Genomic DNA, 25,561 nt, shown 5'->3' on the forward strand with positions numbered 1-25,561 from the left:
TTATGTTTATTGCCTGAACCCCGGGATCATTGCAGTAGAAGGCTACACTAAGATTAATGCAAGACACTGGAGTGAGGCTTAAATACTGGTTTTAAGGACACATGAGCAATCTGGCTTGTTGCCAATCACAAGGATAATGAAGTTGCTACAACTTCTGACAAAGCCAGAGGTTTAGGAAGGAACTGGGGACACAGTAGCACATGTGTAGAGTGGATTTTAAGAACGTGGTGGGGAATTTGAGTGGTTGATTTGCAGAATGGCAAGGGCAGCCATAGAGGATATGAGAATGGAGCTAAGGTTATCACAGCAGGGGATACAGGACAAAAACCCACAGGAAACAAGGTTTCATTAGCTCTGCTGCTTGTAGAACAACTTGTTTTAATTAAGTTTCCCTTCCATTTCTAAAGGGAAAATGGAGGAAGAATAAAAAAAGGAAAGGGAAAAACCTGAAAAAATAAAATAAAACTGATGAAACAACATTTTCAAACATTTGGGGTTTTTTTTTCTTATTCTGTTTTGGTTGGGGGTTTGTTTTTTTTTTTTTTTTTTTTTTTTTTTTGGTCAGCTACTGAGCTACTGTACCACTCCCTTTCACTTTTTGCTCCCTCTTGTTATAGCTAGGAATTTTAAATAAAGATTTCTGTAGTAGAAACTCATGGTCATGTCTGATAAGCAAGAAGTCTAGAGGTAAAGCCTTTTGCCTTTTGAATGCTGAGGATTTTCCTATCAACCTCTGTGGGACCAGCATTTCACTCTATGTCTGTAAGAAATTCTATTTTTTGTGGTATCTGTCTTATAAATTTTATCTCATAGCACTACATGGCGATGAAACTCTTCCTCTCTGCATTATTGTTTGCTCTTTGGATGTGGGAGTCTGTGCTACTGGGAGGTGGACACATGTTCGATCACATCTGGGTCACTGAAATGGATGAAGGGTCTGGTCCACAGGAAAACATGGGCACTGTCTAGTGCTCACCGATGTCAGGGGTATCCTCTGAGGGTGACTGGGACAGCACCTGTCCAGTCCACACCAGAACTGACAAGGCTCCTTGGAAGCCAGGGAGGTGACAACTGTCAGCCTGGGGACACGATACCTTTGAGGAGCTGAACTTCTACCCTGCCTTGCAGGGTTTTGATGCCTTGCAATGATAATTGCTCCACAAAGAAAAGGATTTTCTCATTTTGCACAACTTCAGCTGCTCCGCTTGTATTCGTGATATCCTGGGGCTTGACTGACTGTGCTGTGGTGGAGCTGCAGCTCCATGGTTGGGATGAGAGGGTCGGAGCTCTGGTCCCGCAGGAGCTTTGGGAAAAGCAGCTATTTCCTTGGTTTTAAAGTGGGTGTACGAACGCCTCACTCCCAGTGGTTAGACGAGGTTAACATAATAATACCTGTCCATGACTTGGAATTACTTGGGTCAGAGGCATAAGAGAAAAGTGAGCAGTAGAAAACTACAAAGTCTGCTCTTGTTTTTCGTACAACACTCACCTTGTTCAAGAAAAGTGGAGGAAAAAGCAAGCAAGCAAGGAAAAGAAAGTGAGCAAAGAAGCAACCAAGCAAGAAAGAAGGAAAGAGAAAGAAGGGAAAATTGGGAGCAAAAAAAAAAAAAAAAGCTTTGTAATGTAAGGAGCAACAAAACCATAAACTATATAATAAACCCACATGGAAAAAGAATATAGTTGATTTCCTGCATCTCTCTGAGTTATGTTTCAGTAAATGTACAGCACACATACTGTGTTTAAAGCAGATTTGACAACATATAAAACATTAAAAATATTATGACATTGGCCAATATTTATGATGTATATTTCCACACATAAAATATATTGGGTCATGTCATTGATTTTAAAAAGCATGGAAATTGGCCATGTCATAATATTTTAGAGCTTTTTTTATACATTGTCAGAGCTATTTTAAATATACGTGCTCAGCATTTTATGAAACTTCCAACACATGGACATACGGAAAATATATTCTGGGTGCACAGGAGACCAGCATTTCAAATGTAAAGTTTAGTTAATACACATTTTCTAACACAAGAAACCTTTTCTTTTGGGTACATTTCTTGAGCTTCAACGTATTCATCTTACTGGATTCTGTATAGATTTACATCAGTGGTGTTCGGCCTTTAACAAATGTGAGTTGCGTTTGACCTGAGCACGCAGTTTTAATGTAGGTGAAATTCTCACTGAAGTGTTGCAGATTGGGACCGTCAGGCAACACACGCAACTACAGAAAGCCTCACAAAAAGAAATGATGTTCAGCTGACAAAAAAAACCAACGGTATTACTAATTATTTGCACTTCCCACTGGAACGTTTCAGTGCTTGCCCTCAAAGCACACTACCAGCATGGCTCAAGGACATTCAGAAATCCCTCTTGAGAGAGGGAGAGGACAGGCTGGGCTAAAATGGGTTAGGTATTTTATCTGTGTGAAAAATGAAAGGTTAACAGAGCTGAAAGGTTAAAGCACTCGCTGAGCATCAGAGGGAAGTTTGGACATTTTCTGGAAACAAGAACTTGATTCCCCATCCTGGGATTTAACAACAAGACCACCCTTGCCTTTCCAAATTTCTCGGGGAATGATGGCAACAGTTCTGCCAGCAGATTATCTCTAAGCTGTGCTCCTAAAGTCCGTATTTTCAAATACTACTGCAACCTGAATATGAGCATAACTACTTTTTTCTTATCTTTTAACTTCTTCCTATTCTTTTTCCTCCAAGTGCAAACTCTGATTCTGGAGACTTTGCATGGTACGTCATGCAACCTCCATGTGGCATCATGGAGTGTCATCATGTCTTAATGAGCACGTTTAGATTGCTTGCACTTGCTGGCATCTGTGTGGGGTCACCACACACACGATAGTGGGGATTCTTGGTTTTTTGTTTGTTTGTTTGTTTTCATTTCTTACTTTATACATTAGCAGAAAGTGACTGGAGACAGGTAATTGCTTCCAAGGTCACTACGTACCTTACCTCTCAAGGTCTTTAGAGGAAACTGAGAAGCAGCAGATGTGTCACTTGAAAGGGGTAACGTGTGTGGCATCACCAAGCACCGCAGGATAGTTATAAGTATCACTGTGAATAAGGATGGGTGGAGGTGGGGGCAGAAGCCTGCTTTTGCTTCAGCAGCAGCACAGACCTGCCTATGTGGGGCTCTCTGACACTGCTGTAAATGGCTACATAAATGTTACTTCTCTTTTTGGCTCCTGAGTGATGGTATGGTTATTCCTTCAGCTGAGTATGTGCCTAATTGAAACAGCAGCAGTGCTTTAAAAACAAAAATCAGTTTGGAGGTATTTAAAAAACAGCTATGTTCTGTAAATAAGGTTGCCCTGCTGCCCCAGTTAGATTTGGCTTTTTTTTTTTTTTTTTTCCTTTTGCTGGCTGATAGGGAAAGTTATTTCAGCACTTCCAGGAACACTGGGCTTCTAGGCTCTGTCCAACTGGTTTAATTTAGATTTCCATTATTTGTTTGACTGATTTATCTGAAATATTTTAATGGGTAGCATAAAGACATCGATTCTCCAGAGCAAGTTATTACTTCCACATATGCTTCATGTCGAGCTTTGGGTTTTAGTGGAGGGTTTGCTTTTGAGGGAGCTGGAGGAGGTGAGGGGAAGTTTGGGCAGCGTATGTATCATGGTCTTTTCTTCTTTCTTGAGTGTTTCTTTGTCATTCATTCCATGTATTTTCCAAGAGATTACCCTTGAAATACAGACATATTATATGGGAAAAGAGCAACTGCTGCAAAGTCCTAGATATTCAAGACCAACACAGGAACACAAAAGATCTTTAGTTTCTTAGGGGCTAAGAGGACCATATTGTCTCCTGCTGAGAAAAGGGGAAGCAAGGAAACGACCTAAACAGTGAAACCTATTGCCAAGTAAAGAAAACAATTTGAAAGCATGGTATGTATTTGCAATTAAAAACAAAGACTCCAATTCTTTCCCTCTGTGGACAAAACCTTGGTTAGAGACAGGAATTTAGAGCAAGCACTTTCCTTATTTCTAAGGAAAACATGTCCAACATAGTGACAATGAAAAGTGGGAGTATTACATGTCTTGATATCCAGAAGATGTCAGTCTCATGCCCCATTTGTTACAGTAGTAGCATTAAGGGTAATTTTAAAACAAGCCACTACAGTCAAAGGAGGTACACACAAGAGAGCAACCCCTGGAAGAAAGTTAAAGCAACAGAGAAAAGATGGCTCATCAGGAAACAGTAAGCAATTTGTATGGAGAGAAGTCATTTATTGAACTGTGTCCAACTGTTTAAGGGAAGCCACAAGACCATCACCACGTGTTTTGAAATGTATATAGCAGAAGTGGGTCTGGGACTGGTTCTGGAATTGTCCTCTTTAACTCTTCCTTATGAGGGAACTGCATTTGCCTTTGCCCTGCAGAGTGACTGATGTATGCTTCCCCATGCTTAACAAAAACCAAGAGAGAAAGTGTATGGTAAGTGAAGAGAAACCCAAGGAGTTCAAACACAAAATGGTATTTAAGAGGCACTCTAGCTCCAGGTCAATGGCCAGTTTTGTAGCTTTATACAGAAAGTTTTTCCATTTGACCTTCAAGGAGAGGAAGACTTCAAATACACTATGCCAAGTCTAAAGAGTAAAGCATCCCAAACAAAGCATAGTAGTGTTCCTCACTGTCCATTTGGACCCCACGTAAGAAAGAAAAAGGATGCTGAGGATATATGTGCTGTACAGCAGGACCTGATCTTGCAGTCTTCCCCATCCAGCTGACTCAACTTGGTCTCCAGATGGTGTTCCTTTGGGTGCAGGAGCCCTGAGCTCCTGGCAAGATTAAAACCAGACTGTTGTATTTGAGGAACAGGCCACGCAACTTCCACAGGGACGGAAACCTTTGACTTCTTCAGTGCTGAGCAGAGAGAAACCTTTCTGCTCCAATCCTGTGTTGCACGGCTTCTGCTCAGCCCACATCACTAACACCTTCTTGAATATTATTTCTTACCTGGAAGAGTCAGCAGGTTTAGGTCTGAGAGGATCTGGCCATTAGCAGGAATGTTCAGCAACACTGTGGAAAGGACATGAAACACCTGGCACGATCCCAGATACATGCAGCCTGGAACATTTAATGGCACTCAAGGGATAAAATGACCAAACTGTAAACCCCTCTCCCCCCACGCTCCTTCCTTTTTTATTTTTTATAAATGCACTTTTGAACATTCAGTGCGTAGATGCTTTCTACCTTCTTTTTTCTCTGTTTCTTACTTGTGACTCCTTGGGGTCCAATTGAAAAAAAAATTGTTCTGCACCATTTACTAAGGTTTTTGGCAGGATTTTTCTAGGAAAGAGTGAGGAATGCACTGTTTCTACATCAATTCGCCCACAGGTCTCTCCTTGTGCTCTGCACACACTTCAGGGATTAAAAATGCCAGCATTCCCAGTTTGTTTGCTCTGAAAAGACTGCATGCGCGTTTTCTGTCTCTGTCTCACAGTTACTCACGCACACACATCACATAGGTGCACGTATACAAACGCTTTAGTGGCAATTACTGGTGACATGCCTGTCAATGCAGTATCAGTGACATCATGCAAAGTTTAGATTAACAAAGTCAACAAGTTGTTGATATTAAAGGCAAACAGACATTTTTCTATTTCCCAGGTGTAGCTGGGAAATTAACATAGAAGAAATTTCAGAATCTGAAGGTTACTGATTAAATAACTGTTTACATATTCTATACATAACTGGCCTCTTGTCTTCATGCCTGTCTGGGCCTGGTGAACATTAGGAAATATGTAAGTTGTTAGCAAAGTGATGAAGAAGAATACCAAAACACGAAGGGTGTTGTTGCTTATTGTAAATATGTCAGGGCTCAGTTGTATTTCCATCTGACGGCACTAAGAAATTGTTTCTGAAGGAGCAGAATGTACGGGAGTGATGTGATTTAGTTAATCTAGCAATTTATGTGTTTACCATATCTACAGGTTTTTTGGGTTAACTTTAAAATTCATCATAAAATGAATACTTTACAGTCTTAGCCCCAGTAACACTTCTGTATATTGTCCTTCGCATTTTTGTTGGCTTGCTGACATCAGCGCTTTAATACTTAATATCCTGTGAACATTTCTGTGTTTTATAGTTCTGTATGTACTGGAATAAGGAGGTAGGAGAAGACCTAGGCTCTCTAATAAGGAAACACACATTATTCTTTACTGATATGTTTTTGTTCTCCGCTAATCATTTTTTTCCCTTTCACATAAGCCTGAGGAAGAACTGCTGTCGGAACAGAAAAGGGCAGATGGTAATGTGTATGTGAAGTGTGGTTGTAATTATTTTATTACCTAGGCTCCGCATAAGGCTTGTTTATGTGAAAGGAGGAGATTAATTCCTTTGGGTTACTAGAGAAAAATTCCAGGCCTGTAACTGATTTCTCCGGAGAGCTACCGAATTCTTCGGCTCTGTCCTTTTGCCAGGTTGTGCCTTTTATATGCCACCTCTAAATAAAATAAATAAATTAAAATAAAAGAAATCTTGGAAAGAAATTCTGTTTCAAAGATGAGGCCTCGCCTCCTTGTTAAACCAGGGCGAGGGAGGAAGGAACATGCGAGCGGGTGGTCTAAAAGCCGGCAGCTCCCGGAGGCAGCCTGGCAGAGCTGCGCTGCTCACCAGCACCGGGACCCCACCGTGGCTGAACAGGTCCTTCCCACTGGATACACTCCCCACAGCTCGTGCTCTTTGTGCCGCAAATACTCACCCTGGGAATGTGTTTTAAGCTGTTTTGGGGGTGGTTGGGGCAGTATGGAAGGGGTGGGTGTAGCCGCCTCTAAGACCTCTGGTTACCATCAGCCCAACTTAAAAAGCTACAAAGAAAACCTGAAAAAGAGGAAATAGCTGTAGCTTATTTATGACACAGTGTTCAAACATTGTCTTCAAAACATTCAAGGCTGAAAGTATAGAACGTTGTATAGATACTTCTTGAAAGGTGCAGTGATTTTTGAAAGACTCGACCATTCTCACGTTTTAATTCCAGCTCTAAATGGAGTAGGTTTTAAAGCCGTGACCTTTCAAAGTTACAGATTCAGAACAATATCCTCCCTACGTTACTTCAGGTTGAGATGATCTGGAGAAGAAAGGGAAGAAACCCTTCATAAACACGTTTTGACCACATTGGTGATGTGCTGTGTCAGGCAATGGTGATACTGCAGAACTGGGACCAAGGGAACACAGTCGGTCCCAAAGGGACTCAATTCCTCCTGCGTCACTGTGTGCTGGAGCATCTACCCTGATTGTACGCCTATTCAGGCGGCTTGATGAAAGCTTACTGTCCTTGCTGGAAAGGCTCCTACTGGCTTCAGTGGCCTTTGGATCACTTACATAGGAAGTAGCCACAAAGACAATGGAGATATGTCCACCCATGTGGCCTTCTGTGCCAGCACGCTCCCAGCCCCGATGAAGCTGAAGCGGTACTGAGCCTTCACCCTGACGCCTGCAGAGGAAATCCATGCAAGAAATCTCCTTTAAGAACAAAAGCAAACAAAGCCCTTGCTACAGCTCTTGCTCGGTGCCATTTATAATGCGAACAATTTGGAAAGGGCTTGCTCCATATTTATCGCGTTTCTAAGAATAGATCGTATGGCTTAAATATGATACTGTTCCCCACTTCAGGGAAAGCAAAATCTTTCCTCTGGAGTACAAAATATTTTCAAAACGGACGACTGTTAAAATTCAGGAAAAAAAAAAACACAACCCCAAACAGTTTATAAAAAGCATGCTGACATTGTAAAAAATTAATAGTATGCTTGGAACCCTTTGAGTTTCCAAAATGGTCAGTTCAATAGAAAAAAAATGGCACTTTCTTATTATAAAATTGAGTTGCCTGTCTTAGGTTTTCCCTAATGAAAGAATTTTTGGAGAGAATAAAGCTCGCATTGAGTGTTCACAGCCCATCTCCCCCTCAGTGTGTAATTTAACCACCCAACCCTGTGGCCTGGAACACTTTTGATTACAACTTTAATAGTTATTTTGGAAAAAATTGGTAGCCAAATATTCAACCTTTAGAATATTATGTATGAGAGTTTTTCTTCTCTTAAATGTCATAGGAAATTATGATGTCCATGTGTGTGTGAGTGTGTGTGTGTGCCTAAGCAAAATAAATTTACTATTTCGTGCTACTGGATTCCATTACTCGAAACCTTGACAGCTATAGCCCTGGGAGGGGCAAGGAAGTTGGGCCAAATTCCCAGTCACTCTAAAATGGGTCATATTAATGCTGCTTTAAAGATCATCTCTATAAATAGCCCAGAAAATCAAGTGTTGGGTAGTACTGGACTCACCCTGGCCTGGGTTCCATTACTCCAAGTAAAGGAGACATATTTATGTAGTGGGGTTGCCCTTAAGGATCTGTAAAAAAAAAAAAAAAAAAAAGAAAAGAAAAAAAAAGGAAAAGTGAACAGCTAGAGGTATTATACAGAAGTCATTTAATTCTGTTACGCTCACAGTTAGGCTGAGCAGAAATCACTGGTAAAGTAAGCTATATATTATTAGTTTTCAAGAGCTGAGATTGCTCACAACTGTTTAATGCTTTATTATTTTCTTGAATTAGCAACAAATATTTCAGCAGTAGAACACATGACATTCCTGATTAATTAGGACCAGGATGAGGTCTTTAAATGAAGTGAGCTGGAGTTCACCATCAGCTTACAGAGAGATGGGTTTGAAAAAAACATGTTTGGTACATTTTCCCCCCGTCTTTAAAGAAAAAGATCAGAGCTTTTAGTGGCTGCTTTTTATTTCCCCAGCTTATATATCTAGCCTTGCGGAACTTAAATGGCTTATGTATCTATCTTACCTCAAATCCTAGGTAAAATGAAATGTCTGTTTTAATGTTTTAAGTGCATTTTGATGGTTGTAAAAGGAATCAGATGCTAGTCGTTAGAGACCTGAATGTCTTCTGTAAGCAATTGAATTGGACTTCCTTTGGTAAGCATCTTGCTGGATTTAGCTGTTGATAAATGGAAAATAAAAGGCCGTTTTGTGATAATGTAGGCATTTTATGTTGCTGTCTTAGGCTGGATTACTTTCCACAGATCTTGACATTTAGAGTACTGTAGGGGGAATAAAGAATTAATTAATGACAACTGTACTAGGCTGTGAAATGTCATGGGTTGGGAATAAAATCCCTGAAGAACAGAGTTAAAAATATGTTTGTAAAAATTAGAAAAGAGGAAGTGCCACATGTATGAAGAACTCCTCCTAATTTCACAGGCTTGAGTCCAAACTGCTGACAAAAACGTATCTTAGAAAACTATCTCCTCTCTTTCTTTTAATTACTTCTGCAATTCAGAGGAATTAGAACATTCAAGCACCACAGACAAGTGTATTCTGGTGAATATTGAATATGAACAGATAAAGAATAATAAAACTAGAAGGTGAAATGGTGGAAAAATAAAGACAAGCGATCAAAGCTCTCCTGTCGCCTTTCTTTGGAAGTTCTTCACCTTTTCACACTCCCGTTTCCTTATTTGTAATGTGAAGTTCCTGGGTGTCCCCACTGCAAAGAACAGTTTGCTGTGTAGACAAACTGCAGAACATAACTACTGGGTGTAGTTATTAATACTAATAAACTTTCATGTTTTAGAGTATCTAATATGTTGCCAAAGATCCATATTTATAGTTATGGGTTACAATGCCCCAGCAAAACATTTGCACCTATAAAATGGCACTGAAAGGTCCAGCTAGAAAGAGCAAGCAGTTAAGCAGTTTCTCTCATTCTCATTTGTGAAAAGAAAGCCTCGCTGTGTTGAGGATAATAAATTCCACCAGGACCCTGCAGAAGGAATATTATATACTTAAAGGACAGGCTTTCTGAAAGCGATTCCTGTTCATTTTCTGAACAAGTCAGTGCACTATCTTTCCTACCATATCATGAACTGTACTGCTTCCTGCTGCTAACAAGTAGATCATTCTTTCTAGCTTTTATAGAGCACCAAATTTTTGGGAAAGAAAAAAAAAAAAGGTGATATCTGGCTACTAGCAACCCAACCAAAGTCCCCAGTCTCTTTTCAAATACCTAATTGTTGTAGCCTGGCTTTCTTACATGTGGAAAACCGACTGGTGTTTACCCAATCCTGTGCTATGGGTACAGTTAACTTAAACAGGAGGAAGTAAGATGAGTAGAGGATTTTAATGTAGTCCAGTGTGTATTACGCACATACTAAGATATGGAGACCACTGTCTCAGATATCACTCTTATAATCCACTTGTGTTTCTCTTTTCATTCCTGGACTCGGTCTTCTGATAGCACTTTAAATGAAAGACACTTAAAAGGTGAGAAGCAGCATCCTGTACTCAGTAGGTTTATCGAGTTGTTTGTCAAGACTGGTTTGTTTTCTGTGTAGGTTTGCCCTTCCAAAATAGTGGGTTAAAACCATCTCAGTAGCAGAATGACAACTTGCATAACTAGCCGAACCTCTTCCAAGTGATCTTACATAGCTTCTTTTGCTAGCTGGACAAATCTTATAATACCAGAATGCTAGTAGAATATAATGTTTCCTAGTTTTCATTAGAATTGCTACCAGAATCTGTTTCTGAGATTTTATTAGAATTGCACGTTATATGCTATGAGCAGTAAAGTTTTGCCTGTAAGCTTAGATTATTTCATTCTTATTGTTTCCCTCTGATGTTGCTCCTATAAAGAGGTGATAGCTTATTATTTTGTCCTAGGATCAGTCTTTAGCAAAGGACTGATGTGGTTATAAGTTATGTGCAGGAATGTACAAGTATCCTCTACTTCTACCTTCTCCAGGGTCTTTGTGAAACTATGTCTGCAACACATGGGTCTCATTTCATGGGAAAATAATCTCTAATATTTAGAAGAAAAGATTTATTTTAAGAAGAGATGTTAATTCTCGGAAATTATCTTTCTTCTGTCTGTGCCAGATCAGAACATACCAGGAAAATAATGTAAGAGCATGTTCAATTGGGATGAAGAGACCTCTTTTACAAACCTCTGAAGTTTATTGAGGTTTTACCACTCATTACAATTTATATACCCACATTATCATAAAGCGAGACTACTAAGCTAAAATAATACGAGCAAATATTATTACTTAAGAAAAATGATTTGTCCGCAGTATTTATGAACTTCTCTTTGTACTACAGTAGATCTGAAAACTGGCATTTAGGAACTTTCCAGTGAAGGATATGACCATCACTGTTTAGAGTTTTAGGGAGAAAATTAACAATTGCGAACATAAGTAATACAAGCTTACGTGAAAAAAGATTGTTAACAGACTGCTAATAATTGTTAACAGTTGGAATTATTGACTGAATAAAATATGTAGAGGATTCAAAAGAAGTACCTATGAAAGATTTATTGTATTTATAGCAATTTTCAGTGATTGTTAAAACACATTGTATTTTCCCATATTTTTTGATTGAGGAGTTTAAATTTAGGGATAGTTCTTGACTGTTCTGCACCTATAAAACCTCTGTTGTTAATGTCTGTGACTTCTGAAAATGGCATAGTAAAACAACCAGTAGGAACAGCTTACTTAAAAATGTATAGTGCTTTTTCAGAAAAAAAAAAAAAGGAGAATTGAAAACACACGTTATGGCTAACATTGCTGGATGATCACAGTTCAGATCACTGAAGAGAACTGACCTTCTTACACCAGTAACAGGAGTCCTGGGTCCATGGTACACACAGGGAATAAAAGAAACTTACCCAAGAGGCCTGGCAAGATTTAGAATTGAATAGGGTTAGCAAATGGCAGAAAACTTGAAGGCAGAGACATTTTCTGAAGATCTAAAGTTGGTGGCAAATGTACACTTTTTTTTCTGGTTGTCTTGGTTAAGTTTGATTAACTCTCTTCAGAGGTAAAAATAGCAACTATTACCCCTCAGAAGCCAACATGCCATCATGCTACATTTTATGGACATATGACTAAAAGAAGAATTAAATGTGCAGACTGATATATGGAAAAGATTAAAAACCAAACTTGGCATGTAACAGATTTTATGATGAGAGATAAGAAAATACAGCATATAATATGTCCATGGCTTCTTTTTTTGTGATGGGAGATAAGCTCTCTCTAGCTTTTTTCCTATTTAAAAAGTACATTCAACTCAACACAAACATTTTTCACTCTTTTTTTTTTTTTTGAAAGCTTAATGGCACAATGTTCTAGTTTAGTGACTTTCAATGCAGAGCAGAAATGTTGCTGAGACAAAAATGCTGACAGCTAGACTTCAAAAATAGTTTTGGATGAACTCAGATTACGAGTAGTTCATACGCACTTTCCAAAAATGTACATAACAACTGGAGACTTTTTTTCCCCCATCTGAGAGGTTGCTGTGGTCTGTGGGTTTCTTTGTGTGGGAGCTTGCATCTTCATACACAGAAGTATAAGAAAACAGCCTCCAATAAGACACAAATATAAACCAAAATGTAATGTAGAAGTCTTCTGAGGTCTTGGGAATTCTGGGCAAAGTTAGTCAATAACTATGGAAAAGGAACCTATAAACTGCTCCTAAGAAGCTTTTAGGCACCAGAGAAGGAATCAATTTGAAGATAAGGCATGGCCAACTCAGATTAGAAACAGTTTTTTTTTTTAGAGAGACCTTTAAAATGAGCTAAGTTAAAGTGAACAGCTCAATGAGAAATGAGGCTGAAATCTGAACCAGAGATTTTAAAGAAATCCTGTGGTTTACGTTGTACGGGGCAGTAGATTAGATGAGCACAATTATCACTTTTTTGTTGAAATTATGAAGCTGTGAACCTATATTTCTTTGCTGGCATCTCTTCAGGGATCAGAGGAGATGCATAGCTGTTTATGCCATATAAGCTCCCAGGAGCCACTCCAGCACTGTTGAAGTCAAGAGGAGTATTTCCATTGCTTTTGGTGCACATCAGTTCAGGTGGTGAATAGCAACAGAACCCATCAGCACTTGCACATGCAGCTTCCACATAGAAGGGACATAGTATATGGACCAGCTGAGTCTGGTAGAGCACAAGCTAACCTATCCTGACTTCACATCCCACGCTAACACCCAACATCAGGCACTGCGTCCTGAAAAGAAGCGGGAGCCCCCACCAGGGTTGTCACTAATTGCACCCCTCTACTACTCCAGGGGTTCCTTTTCTTCCGGTTTTGCTACTGAGTGTAGCAGAGCTGTGCCCCAGCTCTCACTTCATTCATAGCAACATGTGAAACATCTCACCAGAGTATCGTTTGCACTCCAGATGAGCAAACGTGCCAGCCTTTGTGGTCAGTTTTTCAGCGGCATACATGGCCACCTGAGAAAATCAGAGGCGATATTTAATCTTGATGCTACGCACTCTCTCTGTGCAAGATGTGGAAGACCAAGACAATGTGCCCCTTCCAAGTCCATCTTGAACTGATTAAGACATGGGATCACTGTGTGCCAACTTGCACTTTCCATCTCTAAACTGGAGCAGAAATTTATCATCCTGTCAACTCTGGTTCCTTTAAGTACTTGTCAGGCAGAAATTCAAAGGGGGACAAAATACTTTTTCCTTTGGCACCTTCTCTTGCAACGTTTTAATATTTTCTGGTGTAGCATTTCTATCCAGTGCAATGCAACACCTCCCTCATAAATGAGGGAAGTGACGGAACAGCAGGGATCTCCCCTCTGCAGGTATCAAAGCACAAGTGTGCCTTTTCCCCCTTCTTCCCTTTTTTTTTTTTTTTGCAGTATTTTCTGCTATAAGGATTTCCTAAGAAAAAAAAAAAAAAATCCCAAAATCTGTGATATTAGAGTGATATTGACAATTCATTTTACAGGGAGCCAGAGAAAGGGAGGTACGCACACACTGACTGCTTTAGGGTTTTATCTTTTATTCTTGCTCACTCTGAGACGAGGGGGAGCCCGCCGAGCTGCCACTGTTGGATTGGGACTTGGCGTAGGAGCAGGAGATCTGGTAGAAATCCCAGAGCTGACCCGGAGCTGCAGCATACCGCTCTGGACTGCGAATCTCTCTGATCGGTGAGAGCTGTTTGGCCCCAGCATTTCGGCTCCGGTTGTTCGGGCCCTCGTCCAGCACAGCGCGTATTCTCTTTCACCACAAATACTTCGGTAGGTTTCTGCGAGACGACTCAGGTGCTGACAGATGAGCATCCTGCGAGCGCTCGGCAGTTTGAGCGTATAAATGAGAAGAGAGGAAGCGCAGCCGGGATCTGTGAGTGGAGCAGCAGGCAGGCATAGCATTAGCTAACAGGAGAAGACGTTACCTGTTTATAAAGCACGTCTGCGAGAAGCTCGCTCGAAAGACAGCAGAGAGACTGAGTCCTATGGAGAAAGACAGCCCATTCCCTAGTTATCTTCACCGAAGTGACTGATGATGAAAGTCACTATGCAAAATATGAAAACAAAATACTATTCAGCTCTTCTTAACAAATACAATATAGTTTTTGCTAGTAATTTGCCCTCTTTTCTCATCTTTATACATACAGAATGTATCCACACGCTCTCTGATGAACTCATCTGAGGAAGAGGATTACTTTTTTCCTCACCTAGATTTAATGAGATTTACCCTTTCTAAATATCTGAAGAAAGCTCACTGATGTTTACATGCAGACGGATATTGGAGGCATAGGCTGCTTTTGAAAACACATTTTCTAGAGAATCCTTCTATATCTTCAGCTTTCATCTTTTGCCAAATTACTTGAGCTAGTTACCACAAACAGACAGAATGTACCAGACACATCAGCAGAACATAACCTATTGTTTTCCCTTTTCAGCACTATCATCTTCCCTGACTCTTCACCCCCCCACCCTCACCCCCCCCCTTTCTGCTGGGAAAGCAGAAACCCTCCCTTCCTTTGGGTTTCCCTTCTCTTTGCCGCCTACTCAGAAATATACCAGAAAAAATAGATTTGTGTTTTCCAACTTGACTGTCACACGTATAAACTCTCACGTGCTTCTCGCATGTTGTGGAAATTAATCCCTCTGTGGTCAAGAGCGAGAGGAGGTCAAATGGTAGCATTCAAATTGTGACCTGTCCATAGGTGTCCATTGGTCCATAGTTTTCAAGGCATTATATACAAAGCAGAGTTCCTGTATGTGTCCTGAAAGGGAAATTCAGTTTAGAGAGGAAAAGCTAAAGCTAAATGGGATTTGGGCACTGCAGTGATAAGTGGTGTGGTGCCTGTTCTTCAGTTGCATGGGCAGCTACATCCTTGAGCTGGACTCACAGGAAGTGTTGGAGATTTTAAGCAGGGTTCACAAAGACCAACAGAGTTGTAAGTTGTCTAAAACCTTACTCAACAGGGCATGCAAAGGCATGGGACTTGCACCCTAATCAGCTTCTGGCCTATTCTCCTACCTCTGGTTGCAGGAAGCATCTTCTGTCACTTAGTATTTATAACCCCGATTCTGCTCTGGAATTAGGTGACCAAGTAATTTGTTCTATAAATTGAATGGGATTTGAGCAGGTTTTTTTCCTTTCTTCAAGAGCAGTTGGACCTGATTTTTCCCTCCTCTTTTCATCCAAAGAGCATCCAGTGGGAGTTGACAGAAGTGGGTTCAACCCTTCATCCTAATGTGCAACAGTCCTCTCAAGATCAAAAAATGTCAGGAGTGCCGCTTCTGCTTCTGGAGCAACAGGGATGCTGATGACACCTCACAGTAGCTTCAGCACAGCGAGCGTCTTCTTCTTCAGGCTGTGCAGTCAAAGTATTCTCAGGGTCCTGCCTCAAAAGCAAGTGTCTTTCTAATGACTCCAGGAGGGATGCCCAAGAGAACGGGGTGATATTGCCTGGTTCCATTAACTGATATGGAATAAAATCTGCTCTTGCTCCAGGAGTACTCTGGTTGCTCTTCATCCAGTACACAAACAAGGGGGGAGGGGAGGAGGAGGGGGAAGAGTGGGATTTTTCTCTGCTGTTCCCTTGTCATCAGCACAACATGAAAAGAACATTCTAAACCTCAGACCTTTCCCTGCCAATTTCTCTCCTCCTTGCTCACAGCGATTATTTCAGAGGTACAAAGGTATTTCTTTTTGTGATGAGTGTGTATCGGAGCATATTGGTATTCAGGCTAACTCTGTTAGGCAACGGCAGACGCATGCCTGAGTCACACATATGTCAAGAGCACTGAAAGAGCATTACAGCATTAGGAAGAGAGAAAAGTCTGGTTTTGATTACTGATAATTATAGATAAGCTGTAGCTGACAGTCATTTTCTGACCGCAAACTCAAATCAATCAATTAAAGACTGCATGCAGCAGCACCCGTGTTTAATCATTTCCAGGCTCTTTAAAATGATCCATTACCCTGATAGCATGTCAGAATTGCTGTGTATCGTTTGTTGTTGCTGCTGAGGGTCAAATATGCAGCTACTTTCAGCCGAATTTCAAGAACACAGCTCACAATCAAAAAAAAAAAAAAAAGAAATCTGTATATAAAGATTAGGCATAACTAATAAATCACTCTCTTAGTTTAATTAAACAAACATCATAGCTGATGATTTAAACTTCTTTTGATCTCAAGGCACACAGATAAGTGTATTTTTTAATAAAACATATCCGTGTTGCATCAGGGAAAAAAAAAGGATGGAAGAATAAAAGTTCAACTCTGTTCCTCCCTAGTTGCTATTTTCATAGGTTTTTCACATTGAACTTCAAATACAGGAGAGAAGTTTTCAATGGGACCTGGACAAAGAACTGCTGTCAGACTGTAAGACTCTCCACTGGAAATACTTTGACAAACTGGGTTGGGTTTGTTGAAATTTGTTTTCTTCCCAAGTTTTGAAAAGAGAAGAAATGTTCTGACAGTTTAGAGATTATCAGCTAATATTTTCAGAATAAAATATTTCAATTTTTGCAATACTGAGATATTTCATATCACATACAAAAAAAAGCTAAGCGAAACAAGTTAGTATAGTTTTATCAAAATGAAATGTTTTGAATAAGATTCCTTTTTACTGCATTTTCCTTCAGGGAGAAAATTTCCTTTTTTATTCATAATCCAGTTAAAACTTTATGTAATAATTCTGGTTTGAGTAAATCAATAGTTGTAATAGAAATAATTCCATCCAGTAATTTTTCAGTCAAATCCTGGTTAGATAACGGTAGATAATAGCCCATACCTTCCAGCTGATGTAAGCCAGCATAGCACCAATTACTGACTTGACTAGATTTATCACAAAGGCTCAGTCCAGTCCATGGAGCAATAATGATGACTGTCATATAAGGATATGGCCCAGTTACACACAGCAATTAAAAGAAATTGCATCTCAGACAAAATAATCAGCTAACATCGCACATACTGAGATGCAGGACTTTGGGTTTCTATCATCAGCTTTGTCATTCTAGTAAATTTTGAATGTGTTGTTTAAACTGCACTCAGTCCATATATTTTTAATGTTTAATAGAATCTGAGTGGTTTTATTTCATTTTAACAATTCAATTTCTATGGTAAATTGAATGAAAGCTACTTCTTTAACTAAGAAAGGGGACTTTCACTAAGCAATGGTATTTGTGCCAGGATTCAACACATTTTAATAAATCCATTTTAAAATAAATATGGACTGATGTTCCTGATTGTCTTTGTATCCCAGTATTTCACTTAAAACACTGAAAAGAATCTCCATGTCACTGACCCTGTTACCCAATACAATGCACGAGTAGGAAACAAAGAGCATCTCCAACATTACAAAATAAAGGCTGATTTCTGCCAAGCGCTGCAGGTGGATCTCATCTCAGTTACTTTTTGACATCTCCAGCACAGGCACCTACATATAGTCATCTTATACAACTGTTGCAGTCACTGGGCGTAAGTAGTGTCTTCTAGGACACTGTTCGTGTCATCCAGAAGGATGAGACCCTGGAAGTGCCTACTTCTCACCGCAATCAACTAGAAGAGCCCAGAGTGACCAGCTTAGCTGTGGACGTGTGCATGTGAGTTACATCTCCCTAAAGAGCCGGGATATCTCACTCGAGAGGCCTGGGAGCGTGCACAAAAGTCACTGCAGAGATCCTTGACACCAGCTGCCTGACCCAGCCCTCAGCTGAGGGTTATTATGCTGGGAAGGAGCAGCAGAAGCAAAGAAGTGCTTTTGTCCCGATATATCTGCACTTCAGGCTTGATGTGTGACCCAGCGTGGTGAGAACTGGTGCCCGGTAGCTGAGACGTGAACCCTTTCCTCTGTTTCTTCGTTTCTTCCGCGACACCCTGCCCGCAGACCTGCCTGTGCTTCTTTCTGAAGACAAAAGGTTTGGTATGAAAATGGATTGCTGTTTTTCTTCTTTTCCAGGGGGCTTTTGTTGGTAGGAAATCACTGCCATTGTACCAAGCAAATCCCACCACGTGCTAGTTTGAAACATTTTGGGGCAGAGGTTGCTGTGGGTAACCCTCTCACTGTCCCAGGAAGAGAAAATGTGACCTGTGCACAAGCTGTTCCCTCACTGATGCAGCTTACCCTGCCGGCATGAACAACCACCCGTGTAGGCACAATTTATCAGAGGCCCTTTTAGTATTAAAAAAAAAAAAAGAAAAAAGAAAAAAGAAAAAAAGAGAGGCTTTTAATTCAGCAGAGGTGCTTTTAACAGACTCTTAACCGCTGCTTATTTATGTGAACTTCCTGTTGATCTCCTTGAGGATTTTGCCTGTCTAAGGAGTTTCAGCAGGAGCCAGTGCCGGGGTGCACGGCAGAAACTCTTTGTCCCTTAGCTGGAATATTATCAGCTGATCTGAATACCCTCTTGTGACATTGTTTATTTATAATATTCATCTCAGAGCATTTACACTCCACTGATGACTTGAAATTTAAGCAGTTATTTATAATCACGTTAAATAAGACCACATTTCTATTCCACTCACAAGTTAAGTTAGTTATCAGATTACATGTCTGTTTCATTCCTTTTATCTCTGGTACAATGCACCGCTCTCAACAACGGCATCAAATGAACTTAGATGTCCGACTATAAATCATGCTCATGTCGAAACAATAATGCTGAAAGGATTATCATCACCCTCTGTAATTACAATAATGGAAAACAGATACAGAAAGGACATTTTTCTGATCCTTGGAATATCCCTTAGGAGGTCAATTTACTTTTCTTTGGGGAATATTTAACACAAAGAAAGTTATTGGTTTATACGTCTGTTGAAAGAACTGAGCTTATAATAAGCACAATGTCACAATATGAATTTAAAGTATATTTTATTGCACTGTTATGGTGGGGGTCTCCAGATGGTCCCAATAGACATAGTTTTATAAGGAAGTGCTTTTTTTGACTGAGAACACTGATCACTGTCTCACGAAATGCTCTGTCAGAGCTGAGGCGCACTACTGTTTGTGGGAACCTGTTGCAAGCAGCAGGGGAGAAAATCACCCACCAAGACCTAAGTGGCATCTGGTTTTGGAACCAGGTGGTAGTGGAACTGGGGGTAGTACTTTGCTGGAGGTTTTGGAAGAGGAGAATTTCTTGTATGGTCTTTGACCAACTCTATTCAAAAATGGATCGATGTGTAGAATAAAAGAAAATAAAGGCTAAGAAAAAGAAACCCTTACATACCATTAATTTATTTTATTGTAAGAAGCATGCATCCAACTCTGAAGTCCTGAATTTGTAGTTCTCAAGTCTGCATTAAGTCATACAGTTTAGGACTTCAATAAGTCTCGGTGGGTGCACAGGCTCTTCTGGTCTGCACGGCAGCTAAGTGTCCAACAGAATTAGATTTCTTAGTCTTATTTTTGAATACAAAAGTTGATTACTGTGACAGATAAATTCATCTCTTGCTCTTTGCCTGTACCGTTGCTTCCCTGCCATCCAGCAAACCATTTTTAAGCTAATGCAAGTCTGAACATGGTCACACTAACAGTTGTATCAGCACAAGTGAAGGTGCGATAACCTTCAGCTTGGGTACTGTTGTGACAGAACAGGAGCTCAGATCCATATTGAAATAACCAGCCTTTGCCCATGCAGCAAATTCTGACTTTAGTATGGCAGAGTGTACTCATACGGGCAATTTAGCTGTCAGCTGAGGAAACAGCAACCTCCAGCAGGCAGCAGCAGTAATCTCTTCCACTGGCACGGCCAGAGCTAGAGGTCCACAGCCAAGGTGGACAAGGTTTTGGTGGCAGAAGTAGCTCACTTGCTCCTTAAAGAAGAAGGTTGCAACAGAACCACACAAAAATGTTCAAATGAGAGTTGTTATCCACCTACATGGCTGTTTGCAACAAAAAAACTCTTCTCCGGTAGCTCTTGCCAGCCGCACTCTCTAGCACATTCTGGCAGCTTTGTCCACCGGCAACTATAGTGGAGGACACGGTTCTGGTCTCTGCATTTCCAGATGGACACAGAGAGTTGAGGCAAGGGCCATAAAAGGAATACATGGGATAAAAGAGATGCCGTGTGAAGAGGTAGTCAGAGCAGCTTATTGGGCCACATCGGGTCTAATTCAGTAAGGCACGGTTTGCGTTTACACTCTTAGAATAACAGCTCACAGTGACAACTGAGATAGTGAGTATCCTGAAAAGAAATGCTTTATTGTAGAGTTGTCCAGCAGAGCTGCTTTGTAACAAATTCCACCTGGATTTGTCCCTCAGCAAGCCCATTTCACCCTCCAGCGTGTCACTGCCACGTGCTTGGGGAAGCAGCACACACCTTGGCTTGTGGTTAGGAAACGGCTCCCTCCGTTTGAAGAGAGGGATTGCTTTCTCTCCTCGCTAGTTGGCTACTTGTTTGTCTCCTGGTAAAGCCTGTGAAAGCTGTTGCGAAATGTGTGGGTTACCAGAAGAAAACATTGCTCTCTCTTGTTTACAGAACCCGGGATCGCATTAAAACAAACCCATAATGGTTAAAGTGAGTACCTTGTGTCCTTCTTCAAAGGATGGCCAGCACATAGATGTTCTACCCAGGGCACAGGCTGAACACTGCTTTTGAGAGGCATAATTCAGTCTTTGCTTCTCACTTGCTTATGGGAAGAATAAACTGTATGAGCCTTTTTCCTGAACTGGATCACTCCTGTTCAGATGTGTTGGAGGAGTTAATGGTGAAGCATAGTCCTGCAAAGCCAAGGTACTGACTGTGCCTTGTCCATGCACAGTCATCTGTATGAAAAGGAAATACGGGCCCAGTGACTTGCATCTACAAATCTAGGCCAAATGTGGTAGTAAAGAGGCCTGAATATAAGCTGGAGCAGACAATATAAGTAAATCCATCTCTGAATGCAGGACCTGATTCCTTTCTCCTGTCTTCTAATGACTTGGTATGTTCTCTGGGACTATCCATTTTCAAAATCTGGATGTGTGGTCAGAGATTGGGATTCATCTTCTCTAATTTTAGGGATCTACAAAGTAAGTATGTATATCTGGGCTCATCCCTGAGACTTTTTTCACAGTCGATAGAGTCGTCTTCAGCACAGTCATTAGAGTTTGGCGTTTAAATCAATATAGGGATCAGATGAATCATGCCCCAGACTGCCATTGATATACTAACTGAGTCTCAAATGACTATAAGGGGAGATTACCTGACTAGCTCAGATGTAGACAACTACACTGTAGCCCACTAGAATTAGGAAAGATGAATCCCACTGAAGGAAATGAGTATGAGCACATCTTGAAAGACTACATCTTTGCTACAGGTACTGAACACCAGATGCCTGAATTTTCCTTCCCTTACTGGACTATTGCAAAGGGACCTTACCCTAGATAAGAATTTCCCTGATGTAAGACTTCCAGGCACCAGCTCCCTCTAGTTAATATAGCAAAAACTCCTGTTGGACAGCCGGGAGCACTATTGTATGGGCTGGTAGAACATTTTGCCCTCAGCACTAGGAGAGAATCACCACATAATTAGTCCCAGAGAGTCATAAATGACCTTGACAGCCACTTCTCTGAAAGAGAAAGTGGATCACCTGGGTATGGTTGTGCTAGAAGACCTTCACGAGAACTGTAAACAAGCTTTTCAAGTCAATAATATTTTGCTTGAATCCGGTGAACGCCTATATAGACACAAGTCCCTGTACTTGCTCGTGCCCACACAAATACAAACAGGACCTTAGCAAAGAGCTTCTTACCAGCTCTCAGACCTCTGGGTCACCTCCCAGACCTCCACCTACTCACTTCCTTAATGGCACCTTTCAAGCAGTTCTTACCACACCACCGAAGGAGCAGGTGCTAATTCTAATTCTAAATAAATATTTCCTGTGTCCTTTACGGTCAAATCTAAACCATAGTAGCCTTCTTCAAATTTCCTGCCATCCCATCTCGGGGAAACAGTGAGGGTTCACATCATCTTTTTACATTCTCCCTACTAGATAAGATCAGTGTTACTACAATGTGCACCTATATCCCACACTGTTCTCACCCTAATTAGACTGAAGGCTGACTAAGAGCAGAGCTGGTCTCTGTGTTCAGGGGGCAGCATCACGGACCCAGGCTCCAGTTCTCATACTAAATGAAAAGATAACAATAGTCCAATATAAATCCAGTCCCCGTGAATCTTGTTTTTGAGATAGACTTTAAGTCTGGTATTGAGACGAGATTGAATATTGGCTGCCCTTCATCTCGGGGCATTACTACATCAGGTACACCAGCCAGCTTGCAGCCCTTCAAATGCATGTAAATATATATAAACACAAAGGAACGTTTACTCTCTTCTGCATCAGTCTTAACAGAGAAAGCCAACGTCCAGCACGCTGTTTTCTGCACACTCTGCCTTTGCTTCAGTAAAACTCAGATGGGATACAGTGAGAGGAACATTATGCAAGGCACACCGATATATCATCCTGACCCTAAACCTTAGAGTGCATCAGACAATATCCCTCAGTCAAATTATACTCAGCTCAACACAAACATTTAAAATAGATGAACCTCAAAGAAGAAATGCTGCCCTCAGACATTTCAAAGGCACTTGCAAAAAAATACAACTCAGGATTTCTTGTTTTCATTACTCTGCGCTCAAGTATTGGCCAAGTATCAAAGCTCCCGAAAGCAGCAAGACAACTTGGATATTCAAAAAAGGGAAAAGAGCCCTCAAACTGTCCCTTGAAAGAAAGACTTTTTTTCTCTGAAGTTTTAGTCTCTCCTGCAAGGTTTCATTTTTACTATATTTTTAAATCAATCTACAGTGGTTCTTTAATTACACTGTTATCAGTACAGCAACAGTATATCCTTAAAGCTTTATAAATTTATACTGAAATTAATCTGCCCAGACCCCAGGGTTCAGACTACCATCTGTAGTCTCAACGTACAACGCTCCTTTGTTTTGCCCTTCTAATTTAGCCTTTGGAAAGTCCTCTCTGACAGCCAAATCAAGTGGTTTCAGAGAGTGGCAATTCCTGCAGCTACTTTTCATCAATCATTTCCACTTTGTTCCCTTTTAAAACAAATGCATTCATATTCCACTTTAATTAAGAAGCTGAAAACACAAGATGAGGCATAAATAACATAAAGACTGTAGAAAATACGTGTCGCTGACAGTCAACCTATAGTTTCTACTGTCTTCAGAATTGAAATTGACTTTTCCAGGTGATTGAAACACTGCTTTTAATAGCATCAAATATTAACTACTGTATAGTGCAGTGATCCAAAGTAAGTCATATAATCAGTAAAATAAATAAATACAATAAAAATGCTACACCTTACTGTAAAGCTGTGTCAGTCTGATGCTTACAGCTGTGGGACAGATTTTGTAATTCTTTTTTCCTCTCATATGAATACTTCACAAGGAGGAAAAGTAGGATTTTATCAGTGGAGAAATTTTGTGAGATGCTAAGGAAATTTTCTCATCGTTCCATTTTGCAGGACTTCACCCCCGTAGCTATTTTCTCTCAGAAATTTGGAAGACTAGAAACTTTCTTACTGAAATAAAAAGGTATCAAAGAACCAGCAAGAGTGGAAATATGCCATCTTTTATATTTTTTAATTGAATTAGTATTGTTTTATTTCACTGGATATGGCCCACAGAATGCCCGAGGTCTAGTGGGTCCGAGCCAGGAGCTCCTTCTGAGCGCTGTTTTCACCAGCTGCCTTATTTCTCTTCTGCTGTAGGTATGCCTTTTGCAAAGAGTTCTGCTGAACACCCTCCCTCCAGTGCATTTATTTATAGATTAACGTACGGTGCGGTTGCCTGTGTCAGCGAGGCACTGGAGCTGATGATTCAGGAGGTCCAGTCCTGTGTCTTAGGTTTCGCAGGTTTATAGCGCCAGCCAAGGAGAGGTACTTATCCCAGTTTCAGGTATCCTGGCAACAATTAAGGAAACAGTACTATCAAACCCAGCAGTTATTCCTGCTTCCCATGGGTAGATTACCAGTTACAGCAATCCCAATATTGTTTCTCCATGCACACCCCTACCCCCCTGCCCCGCCGTTACCCCCCTAATATTTTTTTGTAATCAACAATATCTCTCACAAGATTTCCTTTGCTTTTATGATTTCTAACTTGGGTGTTGATCTCAGCTTGGACAGCATAACCAAGGCCACGACGCACCTTTTTAGGGCTCTGTGGAACAAGCGCGCTACCTTTGGTGTTTCAGGGATGAGGGCAGAGAAGGAGACTAAGTCAGCAGAGGAGGAGGGGAAAATTGGTTTTGCCTCTGTTAATGGAGGAAGCAGAATGTGTCCAACCTGCTCTGCCAGGGAAGCACTAGCACACACTGATGCTGGACAACGGAGAGTTAGAGGTGGATTAAAACAACAGCAGATGTGGCTCTGAAAGGCAAATCACAGAACCACAGAATGGTCAGGGTTGGAAGGGACCTTCAGATATCATCCAGTCCAACCCCTCTGCCAGAGCAGGATCATCTACAGCAGGTTGCACAGGACGGCATCCAGGAGGGTTTTGAATGTTTCCATAGTGGGAGACTCCACAGCCTCTCTGGGCAGCCTGTTCCAGTGCTCTGCCACCCTCAAAGTAAAGAAGTTCCTCCCCATGTTAAGATGCAACTTCCTATGTTCAAGTTTGTGCCCATTATCTCTTGTCTTATTACTGGGCACCACTGAAAAAAGACTGTTCCCGTCCCCCTGGCACCCTCCCTTTAAGTATTTATAAGTATTTATAAGTATTTATAAGTATTGATAAGACCCCCCCTCAGTCTTCTTTTCTCTAGACTAAACTTCTCTTCTCCAGGCTAAACAGACCCAAGTCCCTCAGCCTTTCCTCATAGGAGAGATGTTCTAATCCCCTAATCATCTTTGTAGCCCTTTGCTGGACCCTCTCCAGCAGATCCCTGTCTTTCTTGAACTGGGGAGACCAGAACTGGACACAGTACTCCAGATGTGGCCTCACCAGGGCAGAGTAGAGGGGGAGGATGACCTCCCTTGACCACAAATCTCCTCTATTAGCCCTGCTCTGCTAATTCCCTCACCTGTAACTCAGAAGCAATGAAGATGCTCATCTCACAGGGTTTTGTAGGCTTTTATCAAGCATCATAGAAATGCTATTTGTACAGCACTGATTTCAGTGGTGCTACTTAATACGAATAAGCACATAAGGAGGCGGCACGCAGCAAGCGATGTCTGAACCTCAGCAGCGCAGACGGTAACACTGCACAGAAAAAGCCAGCGATCCCTTCAGTGTACTTTTCGCCTTCTTAGAATCATAGAATCATAGAATCAG

Source organism: Vanellus vanellus (assembly GCF_965231255.1).
Source record: "Vanellus vanellus genome assembly, chromosome: 3".
In the NCBI taxonomy this organism is placed as follows: Eukaryota; Metazoa; Chordata; class Aves; order Charadriiformes; family Charadriidae; genus Vanellus; species Vanellus vanellus.